Source organism: Canis lupus, chromosome 27 (genome assembly GCF_003254725.2).
Source record: "Canis lupus dingo isolate Sandy chromosome 27, ASM325472v2, whole genome shotgun sequence".
Lineage (NCBI taxonomy): Eukaryota > Metazoa > Chordata > Mammalia > Carnivora > Canidae > Canis > Canis lupus.
Window position 1 is genome coordinate 5,729,162 of NC_064269.1, and position 14,741 is coordinate 5,743,902.

Consider the following 14,741-nt stretch of genomic DNA (forward strand, 5'->3'; position numbering starts at 1 on the left):
CGCCCCCGGCGAGCCTGGCCTGGGCCGCGGGGAGTACAGCTGCTCCGGTCGGTACCCCCTCCGTCCCCTCGGCGGGCACGTCAAACAGGACAGGCCCAAGTTCTGGCGGGGGAAGGGGGTGCGGGGGTGTAGCCCCAGCCAGCTCTCTCCCTGCACCCGTCTAAGCGGATCAGCCTCTCATTGGTCCCTCCACACCCCCAATGCCCCCAGGCTGGACTCTTCTGTACCAAAGGCCGGCTCGAAAGGGGAGGGGGCGGCGAACCCCTGGAGGAGACCCACGCACCCTGAGGCTGAGTGGCGGGCGTCCCTAACTTCCCCTCACACCAGTTAGAACTCGTCCCCTTCGGATGGAGGGCGCTCTACCTGCCTCCTCAGTCCTTTTGACTCTCTTCCCCTGGGGGCTCCTGGAAGCCTTCCCCCAATCCTCCCATCCCCCCAGGGATCTTGGAAGAGTTCTTCCCTCTCTGTTCAGCTGACCGTCCACCTGCCCCCATTCCAGAGGGAGCTAAACTGGGGAGAACCAATTTCTCCTCTCTCCGCCCCTAGCTCCTCCTCAGGCTGGACTTAACCTGGAAAGTGCTTTGCAGGGCGCCGCCTCCCCTCCCTCTGTGGTCTAGTCCAGTGGGTGCAAGGATCTCGGACCCCCCACCTACCCCCAAGTTACTCAGCTTCAGCTATTCAGAGGAGATAAAGAGGTTGTGTGTGTGTGTTATTAAAATGTGCATGGAGGTTTTTATAGGTTTTGTTTTGGGGCTTTAATAGAGGGAGCAGAGAGCTTTGCTTTTCATTTGGCAGTGAGACCCGGAGGGAGAGCGAGCCCCCAGCACACACACACCCCTGCTGACCACAGCTAATGGACTGGCTCCTCTGGGCCTTGGGGCATCTTAAGTTTCCATATGGGGAGGAGGGGTGGGGGTGCTGGCCAAGGCAAGCAATTGTCCCTGGCTTCCCCATTCCCCCCCCCCCTCTCCACCCTCCCAGAACCTACTGCCTAGAACACCATCTCTCTCTCCACCCCTTATTTTAAAATAGAAATATCAATGGCTTCTCTCTGAGCCTATCAGAGGGACTCTGGGGTGCATCGGGCCAGCTCTGTGCTCTTCACTTTTTCTTGTTTTCATTCCAGCTGCCCGACCACACCCCTCTCCCTTCTGCCACAGGGAGAAGGTAGGAACCTCAGAGCTAGAGCTGGGAGCCCAGCCTGCAGGCCCCCAGAACTGTCCTCTCCCCACCCGTCTGTGTGAGATGACTGGCAGGATCATCGGGGCCGTACTGGCCTGGCCGCACAGCCTCTTGCTCCTCCATCTCTGGCTCTGACCTCACAGCGTCTGGCACCTTGCTAAAGGGGGACCCTAGACCGGATGCACTTCTGGGAGCAACCCCTGAGTTGGGCCCTTCAGGTCCTCAGCTCCCACATACGGCCCCTCGGGGCTTCACAGGCAGCCTTGACCCCTTCTCTCTGGGCTTAGCTCACCGTATTCTGTGACCTCCAGACTCCCAGGGCCTCAGGACCTCAAGATACCTGGCAGGGCCTCCATTTATTTATTTATTCATTCATGAGAGACACAGAGAGAGAGGCAGAGACACAGGCAGAGGGAGAAGCAGGCTCCATGCAGGGAGCCCAATGCGGGATCCTGGGCCCAATGCGATCCTGGGACTCCAGGATCATGCCCTGGGCTGAAGGCAGGCGCTAAACCACTGAGCCACTCAGGGATCCCCTCCATTAACCCTTTTGGCTAGTTTTTGTGCAGATACCTTCTGTGCCAGGGGCTCGCCCTCCTGATCTAGAGTTGGATTTCAGTTACCGCTTGCCTCCCCAGCAAGGCATAACCTGCACAACTAGACTTGGTGGCTCTGGCATTTGAAAATCTGTGTATCATGGGGATAGCAAACAAATATCACCATCTCCATCCCTTTATATCTATTCTATTGAGACCAAAAAGGGTCTCCCCAGCTCTTCTGAGAAAGCTCTGTGGAGGTAGCTGCCACAGGGAATCCCCACTGCCAATTCTGTGTATTACCCTGGGGAAGTTCTTCCAACATGCAACCTCAATCCCTTTTGCTGCAACCTCTGTCTTCTTTTCTGGGTTCCATCTCTAGGTCCATGGTGATATTCGATGCGTCTAGGCACTTCTAGTCTCCAGCCCCTGACGCAGCATTTGCTATAAATATGTCTCAAGAGTTTCTTGCTGACAGTGCCCGGCAAGATTGCACCTTCTTTCCCACACTGGGCCTCTCTGGAGGGACCGAGCTCTCAGCTATGGCTTAAAGACCCAACTCTTGCCAGCTCTGGCACAGGCAGTGTGACTGCTCTGTGCATTTGGGGGTTCCTTCTGGCACCCGGGAAGGAGGGAAAGTGAGAGTGCTGAGAAGCTGGGCTCTCATTCTCTTGCTGCCCAGGCTCAGCCTGGCACGTAGTAGGTGCTTGATATGTGTTTATTTTAGTCTTCGGTCTCAGTTTCCCCTCACACTGCATGTGATTGGTGATTCCAATTTCCCAGGATGAACTGGAGTGGGGGAAGAGGAGGGGACAGGAGCAGAACTGTAGGGCTGCCCCAGGTGGAGGAAGGGGTATTAGCAGCAGGATCCCTAGGGTGGCCTGGAAAGGGGGGGCCTGGCCTCCACTACACGGGCCTTCTCTCCTTCTCTTGCCAAACCCTAAATACTTTAGGACTCTGAATCACGGCACTGCTCAAGGGGCCAGCGCAAGTCCTTCCTTCACTCCCATGTGTTTACAAGCTTTGTAAACATCAGAGGTTGGCCAGGGAAGCTGGGGCTGAAGAGAGCTGGGTGGGGGTGGGAATCCCTGGGAGGTGTTCCGAGATGTTTGAGTCAGATTACTGGCCTAAGTGGTCAGGGCTCTTTGCTGGGGCGGGTGGGGGGGACTGGGGAGGAGTCCCCAAGCAGGGGCCGCTGAAACCTCCCAGGGCTTCCAAAAGTCTGGGACAAAGGGGACTCGGGGCGTCGTTTAGGAGGTGGGGCTGCTGGCGAGAGGCCTGGGAGGGCTCTGCAGGTACCCTCCTGCTTACCCGGTTTAAGCATCTGAGTGGGGAAGCCGTGGCCGCCCCGAAGCAGGGCCTGGTGCCTGCAGGCGCCCCGGGAATGAATTATTGACGAGAGCCGCCGTGAGAGCTGTGCGCAGCTGCTGCCCGCGCCCACCGTGGCCTCGGCCGGCTCCTCCCTGCTGCTTCCCGGCTCGGCTCGGGGCTGCGGAAGGGGCTCAGGGAGCCGCAGGGACTGGGGGGAGGAGAGCAAGGCCTGGGGACTCAGGCCCCGGGGAGAAGCCCCTGGGCAGGGGGGAGCCGGCCATGGCCTGATCCGCCAGGAATCGGGTGGGCAGAGCCAGGAGCGACGGCCACCTGGGGCTGGCTTGGGAAGTGACACTGGGAGACTGTCCCCCGAAGCGACTGCGGTCGTTGGAGGGCAGGAGTGCATCTGGGTAACCCCGAGCCAGAGGGAGTCTGGGGCCTTCTTTGACCTGGAGTCAGCACCAGTGAGGGTATTGGGTCACTGGGGGATGCTGGGGCCCAGCCCTCCGTCCCTCCCTGGGAAGTGACATCCTGCTGCGAATGGAGAATCCAGAGCTGGCGGGGGAAGGGGGGGCGGGTGTCAGGTGCCGGGTCGGGGGTGGGCTGGCTGGGGCCATGCAAAGAGCACGGGACTTGGAGTCTGAAAACCAGAGGGACATCCTAATTCCATCCCTCACTAGTTGTGGGCGAGCCACTTATCTCTGAAACAGAGGGAGGGGGCTTTGTTTTTTGTTTTTTGTTTTCTACCTCTACAGCGGGAAAGGACAGTGCTCACTTAACCTGGGGTGCTGTGAGAATGGACAGGAACAACTGTTTCATAAATGAAAATTGCTACATAAATGTTAGCTGTGGGGCTCCTGGGTGGCTCAGCGGTTGAGCGTCTGCCTTGGGCCCAGGGCATGATCCCAGGATCCTGGTTCGAGTCCCGCATCGGGCTCCTTGCAGGGAGCCTGCTTCTCTCTCTGCCTCTCTCTCTGTGTCTCTCATGAATAAATAAATAAAATCTTTAAAAAAAATGTTAGTTGTTCTTGTCAGGCGGTGGACAGAACCCGTACAGAGTCATGGCCTGGGTTTTGGTCCATGCCCTGTGACCCACTCTTAGCTTTTCCACTTCTGAGGGCCAATGACTTCCCAGAGGTTACAATCAGTCCATGGTTGAGTGAGATTCAGACCCAGATCTTTCAGATTCTACATCCTGGGTTCTTTCCGTTACACTGTGTGGGCTGGATGCTTGGTTCCACTCTGACCCGTCCCTGGCTCAGCGCTGCGGGCTTCCCTTGAGCAGTACGCCCCCCCCCGCCCCCCCCCCCCCCCCCCCCCCCCCCCCGCCCTGGATGCCACAGTGATTAGGACTTCATTCCTTTGTAAGTTGTGTGGCCACACCCCTCTCTCCTTTAGGAATAATGCAGCCAGTACATCTCATGACCCCCCCCAACCTCCTCACCGGACAGCATGAATAATATTATCGTCTATTTGGAATGCAGTTTAAGAAATAGTATTACAGAAGGAGTTCTTATGTGTTGTAGAAAATAAATTCTTTTAAAAAAAAGAAAAAGAAAATAAAATTACAAAGGAACAACAAGATAAAATAAATCCAAACACTATTCCCCCCACCTAGAAATTACCACCATGAATACTTTTTATGTAATCCTTCTGGATTTTTTTTCTTAAATTTTTAAAAAAGATTTTATTTATTTATGTATTTATTCATGAGAGACAAAGAGAGAGAGAGAGAGAGAAGCAGAGACATAGGCAGAGGGAGAAGCGGGCTCCCTGCAGGGAGCCCAACGTGGGAAGGGATCCCAGGACCCTGGGATCACGCCTTGAGCCAAAAGCAGATGCTCAACCACTGAGCCCCCCAGGTGCCCGTCTTTAACTTTTTTTTTTTAATTGAGATATAACAATTGTGTAAAATGCACAAGTATTAAATGATAACTCAATGATATTTTTGGCCTATGTATCTCTATCTGTGTAAGCACATTCAAGTCAAGGTTTACGACGTCATGCCCACCCCAGGGGTTTTCCTCAGGCCCTATCATAGTATCCAGCCTCCGTGGATAGTGGCAATTACTGTTCAGTCTCTTATCACCATAAATTGGATTTGCCTGTTCTTGAATTTCATATCAAAAGGATCATACAGTGTGTACTCTTTTGTATCTGGCTTCTTGCCTACAACATTATGTTTTTGAGATTCATCCTTGTTGCCTTTATCAGCAGTTTGCCCTTTTTTATTGCTGTGTAGTATTCCATGGTTAGTTTATATCATAATTTATTTATCCATTCTCCTGTTGGTGGACATTTAGGATGAATCCAATTTTGTCTGCAATGAATAAAATTGCTATGGACATTCTTTTTTAAAAAAAGATTTTTATTTATTTATTTATTCATAAGAAATACAGAGAGAGACAGAGATATAGGCAAAGGGAGAAGCAGGTTTCACATGGGGAGCCCGATGCGGAACTCGATCCCAGGACCCCTGGATCAGGCCTTTAGCCGAAGGCAGATGCTCAACCACTGAGCCACACCCAGGTGCCCCTCTCGTCTGTCTTCTTAACTTACTAATGTATCCTCAGTCCCTATAAACGTGCCATTAATGCCAACTAGGCATTAATGAACATTTGTGGAAAGGATGAGTATGTCTTGAGATTTGGCCAAGTCACATTCTAACCTATTGGCATCCAGGTCTCTGTGGCTTCACGCAATCCACCACACCGGGAAGGAAAAAGGTGGTGGTGGGGTGAGACAGAGAAGGGAAAGGCCAGGAGGAGCGAAGGGAAGAGAGGAGGATTTGGACAAATTTTTGACAAAACACACTGGCTAAGGGGGCAGCTCAGGAAGGCTCTCTTTTCCCCTTAGAGCTTCGTCCCAGAGGGAGCATAATTCCCTTGTCCTGGATCTTCTCAACATGGTTGAGAGAGGCTCACATTGGTTTTAAGCAAACAAAAACCTTTACCTAATGTTAAGGAAGAACAAAAAGAAAATAAACAGTGACAATGCATGAACCATAAAACAGTCCGGGGTAGACTGGAGTATAAAGTTTCCATTCACATTGCAGCTAGCTTTATCCCCGGATTCCCAGACTCGGGCTCTCTGCCTACCTTGCTACCCAGCTCCAAAGGGCTTTATACAATTTTTCAGTCCCCTTGAATGCCTGCCTGCCTTCCTGGTTCCCCTGCCTCCCAGCTCCCAGGCTGTTTGCCTTGGTGGGTGTGTGGGCATTAAGATGCCCTACGCATGAAAAAGATTATGACGATCTTGGCCAGTGAGAAACAATTCAACTGTAACAAAATTTAAGTCTGACAAAATTCTGAAAATTTCCATGACAAATCTCATGTGTAGAGGAAAATGACAAATATCAAATTCTTTCTTTTTTTATTTTATTTATTTATGAGAGAGAGAGAGAGAGAGAGAGCACAAGCAGGGGGAGGGGTAGAGGGGGAGGGAGAAGCAGGATCCCTGTTGAGCAGGTGTGTGTGTTGGGGGTGGGGGTGGGGGGGAGGACCCGAGATCATAACCTGAACCGAAATCAAGAATTGGCCTCTTACCTGACTGAGCGACCCAGTTGCCCCTCAAATTATTTCTAAATAAATATTTTCAGTGCGTATGCTGGGCCGCACCTAGCATTCAGTGAGCCTCTTGAGTGAATACTCACTGTTGCACACCCCCTCACCCCACCTCTGTGGGAAACATGAAATTTAGAGGAACCACGGTACATTGTCACTTTCCTCATTTGGAGTGTTTTCCTGCTGGCATTAAAACTCTGAACTGGGATTTTCCCAAATGGTTATTTTATTTTTAAAGTTTTACTTATTTAAGTAATCTTTATAACCAATGTGAGGCTCAAACTCATGACCCCAGGACCAAGAGTAGTATGCTCTTCTCACTGAGCCAGCCAGGTGCCCTTCCCTAAATTGTTATCTTGAAATTTTTTTTAACCTTCCTGTAGGTTTAAAGTTGCAAGAGTAGTCCAATTTCACCTAGATTCACTGGTTGTTAATACTTTCCCATATTTGTGAGGTGTTTTTGCTGAACAATTTGAAAGTTGATTGCAGACATCAACTTCATTCCTAAATACTTCATCATGTGCTTACCAGGAACAGACATTTCTACATAACCAAACATTATCACATCACACTCAGGAAATTGAACATTGTTACGGTATTATCTAGTATAGAGTCCATTTCAAATTTTCCCAGTTGTCCCAACAACTTTCTGATGATTAAAAAAAAAAAAAATCTGGGATCCAGGTTAGTTATGTCTCTCTAGTTTCCTTAAAACTGGAGCAGTTTCCCAGCTGGGTTTTTTTCTTCTATAACATTGATATTTTTGAGTAGAACAGGCCAGTTGTTTTAGAACTATACCTCAGTTTGTTCCTTGTGGTCAGATTCAGTTTAAACATTTTTGGCAAGAATACTACATTGGGTGACATTGTGTCCCTCCCCAGCACATCCCACTGGGAGCATATAATGTCAGTTTGTCCCATTTTCGGCGGTGTTAAATTTGATCACTGGGTTAAGGTGGTGTCCGTGGCATTTTTCTTACTCAGGGAGGATGTTCCCTTAGAGAGGAGGAGAGAAACGAGGGGAAGGAGACCAGAAAAGAGACCTGAAAACGAAGGGCCATGGTTGTTCATCATTTTGCCCTGGGGACGAGGCTGCATCAAGTGACGAGCTGCTTGCTGCTCCCTGTTGCAGAGGTTGTGAGCCAAGGATCCAGCCCGAGCCAGACAGCATCTTCCTTCCCTCCCTTCCCCTGAGCTAAGGGCTGAGATCCACTGGGTCAAAACCGAATCAAGAGAGTCCTGAGTGTCTGCCTTCCATATCTGTGTGATGGTGCTGGCAATGAGCAAGGTGATAACTAACTTCTGGGAGCTGGTTCTCCACCCTGGGCTTTCTCCAGGATCCTTTCTCTTCCCAATGTGATGGATCAGGAGCAAAGCAGAAGGCCAAGTTCCGTAAGCTGAATACAGCTTTTTAATTGATGACAATATCAATTGACAATATCAATGACAACCATCTCCACTCTGCATTCTTTTGTTCAAGATGATGGAAGAATTTTAGTAAGTTTATAGATCTATATCTATATCTATATCTATCTATATCTATATCTATCTATGAGTGTATATTCACTGTCCTAACATGAGAGCCCTTTGGGGCTTGTGAGATGAGCAAGTTTGATAATATTCCTTTATTTTTTTTTTTTTTGATAATATTCCTTTAAAAGACTGTATTACCAAATATCTTCTCACCTCTTACACACACATAGAAAACTGGCTTCCTGGACCATTTTTGGCATGAGCTAAAGTAGCTTTTTCCATGGTAACTGCTTAGTCAGGGAGATTGGGAAACAAAGGAAGAATGACCTTCTGACTCTCTCCTTACTACTCTAAATTTTCTTAAGGAAAAGCGTGGGCATTATGATATGCTATTTCCAAATACTTTAGTAGTCTTTCTCAAGAAGAACATTTTTCTTACACCAGCACCAAAATCACATTATCCCTCCTAACACAATTAAAAATAATTCCATCAAATACCTGGTATACCTTCAAGCTTCTCCATTTGTAATGGGAGTGTTTGGATTCATCTGTGGTGAGTTTGGGCTGAGGAGGGTCTTGAAAAGCCCTCGAGAAGGAAGTGGGATTTTGAGCAAGGCCTTGGATGATGACCAACAGCTACCCATTGTGGCAGGACAACTCCAAGGTGGCCCCTCAAAGGATCCCCATCTTCTGGTATTCATGTCCTTTGGTAATCCCCTCCCCTTGGGTGTGAGCCGGCCTAGTGATTTGCTTCTAGTTTGTAGAACACAGCAAAAGTGATGGGATGGCACCTCTGTGATTAGGCTACCAGAGGTTATGACTTCCATCTTGCTAGCAGGCTCTCCTTTGCTGGCTCTGATGAAGCAAGCTGTCACGTCGGAGAGGCTTTGTGGCCCATCCAACAACCTGAAAGAACTGAGTCCTGTCAACAAACCATCTGAACTGGAGGTGGATTCTTTCTTGCTCGAGCCTCAGATGAGACTGCAGCTCCTGGCTGACACTTTGACTGCATCTTTGTGAAAATCCTGAAGCCTAGAGCATCCAGCTAAGCCATGCCCAGACTCCTGATCTATGGAAACCAGGAGATAATAAATGTGTGTCGTTTAAAGGAGCCAAATGCATGGTAATTTGTTATGTAGCAATAGGTAACTAATACACTAATTTAATAAAATAAACTTGCATGTGGAAGTAATTGTTATCATCTCTTTTTACTGAGGAGGAAACCCAGGCTCAGAAAGGGTTGTCAAAAAAAAAAAAAAAAAAAAAAAAAAAAAAAAAAAGAAAGGGTTGTCTAAAGTACCAGTCATCTTCTTGGTTGCAAAGACAGAAACAGACTCCAAGTAATGTGAGCAGAAAAGACATTTATTAGAAGGGAATAACTTGCTCACAGATTTGATGGAAAAGTCAGAGTACTAGCCAGGCTTTAAAAACAAACAGGAACAGGGCACCTGGGTGGCTCAGTGGTTGAGCATCTGCCTTTGGCTCAGGTCGTGATCCCAGGGTCATGGGATTGAGTTACCACATTGGGCTCCCCTCAGGCAGCCTGACTCTCCCTCTGCCTGTGCCTCTGCCTCTTTCTGTGTGTCTCTCATGAATAAATAAATAAAATCTTAAAAAAAAAAAACCCACCAAAAAAAAAAAAAAAAAAAAAAAAAAAAGCCCCAGGCAGTAACAAAGGGAAACTAGGCAGCAGGAACCATGGAAGGATCTGGTTTGGGAGGCTCTTGCCACTGTCACTGGACAGCAGAATAAATTTTAAACTGCTCTAGCCTCTTCACATCATCAGCTCCAGACTCAAAGTCCTTAGTGGAAATGCCTGATCCTTTGAGCTGGGGTCAGCTTTGCACATGTCGGTGCCTGGGATCAGCTCACTGTAGGGAGTCAAAAATAGTTCATTCAGCTTATAAACAAAAGACAAATCTGGCCCTGGATGAAAGGCTGGTTCATGCCTCTGAGGCTCAGAAACTGGTATGACCCCGTGCTTTAATGCAATGACATTCCCAGCCCTTCCCAGGATTTCCGAATTTCCCATACTGCTCCCCAGGGAGCAGGTAACCAGGGAAGACTGCAGATGGAGTAGTGAAAAACTGAGAAGAGGAACTATGGGCTTCAGTGTCAGAAATCTGCCACCAGAGGGAACTGGAGACTCGGAAATCTAGCAGGGAGCCCGAGGTTACTGGGGCGGCTGAATCTTATGGAATGGTGGGGAAGGCTGAGGAAGTCAGCCTGGACTGGGGCTCCCTGCAGGCTGGGCTCTGGGGGCCCAGAGAAGGAGGAGAAGTGCTGTGGGCGCCAGTAGGTTTCTCTTGCCCTCGTGGCCCTGGCTGCACCCTCTCCCCATTGTTGGGGCTTTGGGCTCCCCTGGTCTTTGCTCTGAGATCTTGGGAGAACTTTGGACTCTTTTTTATGGCATCAATTCTCCAACCGTAAACACTCCCCCCCACCTCATTAACCCCAGCTCAGCGTTGGAGTTGAGTGCAGGGGTGGGGTGAGGGGTGTGCCTCTGGCCCTGAAAATGGGGCAGGGTTGGGATGGGTGTAGCTTCCCCAACCTAGAGCTTTCTATGGCAATAGGGCAGGAGGAGGTGGGTTAGTCTTCTCTGGACTGTAACTTCCAGTTGCTAGCACCGTGCCTGGCATGCAATAGGTGCTCCATAAATATTTGTTGGTCTTGATAATTATTTGGTATGAATGAACCATGCAGAGGGAACCAAGGCAGGCTATGAGGGTACTCCAACTCCAAAACATCTCCTGAGTCCTTTAGCTTCTCAACAGCCCACTATTGCCATCCTTGTCCAAGCCACTGCTTTCTCCCATACCGCTGTGATAGCTTCTTAAGTGGTTTCCCTTCCCTTGATTTATTCTGTACCCAGCAGCCAACAATCTCTGAAAACCGTAAATGGGATCATGCCATTTCCGAGTTTAACGATCTTCCAAAGGCTTCTCATTACACTTCGAATGAAATCCAAACCCCTTACGCTGGCCTGTGAGCTTCCCTGCTAGCCAGGGCCCGCCTCCCTCTCTGACCTCACCTTGTACTCTCTTCCTCCAGCATACTGGCCTTCCATATGGTGAGCTTGCTATTGCCTTAGGACTCTCGCATGAGGTCCCTCTCCCTGGAATGCTCTTCTCTCAGATTCTCGGCATGGCTGATTCCTTGTCATTCAGGTCCCCCTGTGAAAGTCACTTCATCAGAGAGGTCCCTGACAATCCAGCCTATATTTCTCCTCCAGTCACTTCCCACCCATCCCCATTCCTAATTGTTATCATGGCACTTATCACCTTCAACGACCTTTTCATCTGCTCATTGGTTTCCTCCCACAAGAAGGCAAATCTGTGAGAATTGGGAGCCAGCTGGCTAACTGTATCCTCAGCACCTACTGCTAGAGTGGGACCTGGCCAGAGTAGGCACTCAGTAAATATTTGCACAAAGAATGTTCCGAATGAACGAATGGTGGGGAGCCAAGGGATGGGCAAGGGAAGTCTGTATCCCTCTGGAGTCTACAGTCAATCATTTTATTCCTATGGGTGTTCATGGTTGTGGAACTGGTGGTGGCCAAGGCCTCCTCCAACCGTGAGACCCAGAGGAAGGCTAAGTCTTCAGGGTGCTAGTGGTAGCAGCAGTCATTCTAGCGGTGGTGAAGTGGGCAAGTCTATTTACTGAGTTGAATGGACGGGGGCTTTCTTTACACATCTTTCTTACTTTCGGAAAATGTAACGTGCAGAAATCTGAGCTTTAAGACAGAGAAGTCAGGGAATGGTTATTTGCACTCTAGAGGGAATCCATGCTTTGTAAAAGGGAGTAGGTGGAGGCTCGCTTAGCTGTTCCCCAAATAGCCCAGGGAAGGCTCAGGGGACTCAAGCCCATCCATTAGTTTTGTTATAGGGTGTTTGCAACACTGGCTATTTATAGAGTGTCGTCCAGATACACTTATGGCTATATGAAACTTGCATTTACATGTAATACACTCTCCTTGTAGGAATTTCTTCTTCCTGAAAATGAGAGGTTGCAACACCACTGTGACTGTGGTCTGTATTAGAAAAACCAAGGTCGGGGCGCCTGAGTGGCTCAGTGGTTTAGCATCTGCCTTTGGCTCAAGTCATGATCCCAGGGTCCTGGGATCCTGGGATCAAGTCCCAGAAGTCCTGGATCAGGCTCCCTGCAGGGATCCTGCCTCTCCCTCTGCCTATCCTCTCTGTGTCTCTCATGAATAAATAAATAAAACCCTAAAAAAGAAAGAAAGAAGAAAGAAAAACCAAGGTCATTGAGACAGAGCTAGACTTGGAGAAACAGAAACAGTGCATGCCAGCTGCCTGGCTCGGCTCTCGTCACAGGGAAGTCCTTTCTGAATATTTTCCTTATTGTAGAAAACGAGGCTCAACAGGGCTGGTGCTCTGCAAGTTGGATCAAGGTGTTCTGTCGTGAAAGTTCAGTAATAGCCGTCTTGTCCCAGTTCAAAGAAAAATACATTGGTAGGATTTTCTCACTGTTAAGGGTTTTCCCCCTCAATCTTTGGTGCCTGCGATTCTAGACTATCAGATCTGTCAGAGCACAAATTGTGTAGTTATTTTAGTACGTGCTGGTGCTAAGAGTATTATTTCTTCTAGGGGCTTGGAGTAAGTCTGAGAACCACTGTCTTGGAGACTCCATTACTGGACCTCTCTGTGCCTCGATTTTTCCCATGTCTAAGGTGAGCATGATAATAATAGCATCAGGGAGGTTTATGAGGATTGATGAGTTATTTTATGGTAAGGGCTTTGAAGAGAACTTGGCACATAGTAAGTGCTGTATAAATGCCTGCTGTTAAAATTACTAAAAGGGTAGCAGCTGACTTAGATCATCTTTATGACCCCTTCCTACTCTCTTAAAAGTTTAAAAATTCAGTGATTGAGTATTTTCCATGTGCTTAGCAGTAGCTCGTGTTTCCTAATGATAAGAGACTGGAATCATTTTTAAGAACCAAACAGTCTTGGGGACGCCTGGGTGGCTCATCGGTTGAGCCTCTGCCTTCAGCCCAGGGCATGATCCTGGAGTCCTGGGATCGAGTGTCTGCTGGGAGCCTGCTTCTCCCTCTGCCTGTGTCTCTGCCTCTCACTCTCTGTGTCTCTCATGAATAAATAAATAAAATCTTAAAAAAAAAAATAACCAAACAGTCTCTAGTGCTAGAAGAGATCTTTTGTGTAAGGTGCTGATGTTGAGGAACAAAAAAAAAGGGTGGGGGCTGATGGTGGCTCTGCCTTCCAGCAAGGGACTGGAATTCAGGAGCTCAGACTAACACAAAGGCCATACTTGAGGGTGGAGGAAGCCTGCAGGACTGAATGCACCCAGACATGGAGCCTTAGCGTATCTCTCCCGCGTACTTGGTTGGTGTCCAAGTTTGTTTTCATTTCAAAATAAAACGAAGGACAAAATATGAAAATTTATAATGCACACACATGTGTACAAATTTCAACATTTATTTATTTTTAATTTTTTAAAAAAAATTCAAAATTTTATAATCTCTCTCTTTTTTTTTTAAAGATTTTATTTATTTATTCATGAGAGAGAAAGACAGAGAGAGGCAGAGACACAGGCAGAGGGAGAAGCAGGCTCCATGCAGGGAGCCTGATGCGGGACTGGATCCGGGGACCCCAGGATCAGGACCTGGGCTGAAGGTGGCGCCTGCTGAGCCACCCGGGCTGCCCTAATCTCTTTTTCTCAGTTGTGTTTTGTATTTCCCCCCTTGGCCCTTGAACACATTATCCTAATAGTTAAGTGGCAGATCCTGGCTTCGGGTTGGAGAGGAAATTTTGACAGCAGTGAGAACACTGGCAACTTGATGGGAGAAGTTAGGTGAAGAGCCCCCAAAGGTCAAATAATAGGCCAGGCTGGCATAACCGAAAATTGTACATAGCAAAATAAACTACAATTATTTCCCATTGTTGAAGATTTTTCTATCTAAGCCTTAAAATCCTATAAGAAAGGGAAAGCAGATCATTTTATCCCTATTTAATTTTATTTTTTATATTTTAATTTTATTTTAGTACAGTCTTTTAACATTCCCATTTTGGGGGCACCTGGCTGGCTCAGTGGGTAGGGAGGGCAATTCTTGATCTCAGGGTTGTGGGTTCAAGACCCACTTTGGGTATAGAGATTACTTAAAGAATAAAATTTTTTTTTAAAGATTTTATTTATCTATTCATGAGAAACACAGAGAGAGGCAGAGACACTGGCAGAGGAAGAAGCAGGCTCCCTGTGGGAAGCCCAGTGTGCCATCCTGAGATTCTTGAGACTCCGGGGTCACTCCCTGAGCCAAAGCCAGCTGCTCAATGGCTGAGCCACCCAGGGGTCCCTAAAGAATAAAATCTTAAAGGGGCACCTGGCTGGCTCAATGGTTGAGCAGCCAGCTTGATGTGGGTTAAGCTCATGATCTCAGTGTCCTAGGATAGAGCCCCACGTGGGCTCCACTTGAAGATTCTCTCTCCTTCTGCCCCTCCCTCACTGGCCCACCCAAGGGTGTGCTCTCTTCCAGATAAGTAAATCTTAAACCTCCTCACCTTTTTTTTTTTTTTTTTTAAGATTTTATTTATTTGAGAGTGAGAGAGTGGGCAAGTGAGCACCAGCACAAGATGGAAGGTGGGTGGGGAGGGCCGGAGGGAGAGAAAGCAGACTCCCCGCGGAACAGGGACCCAAACACC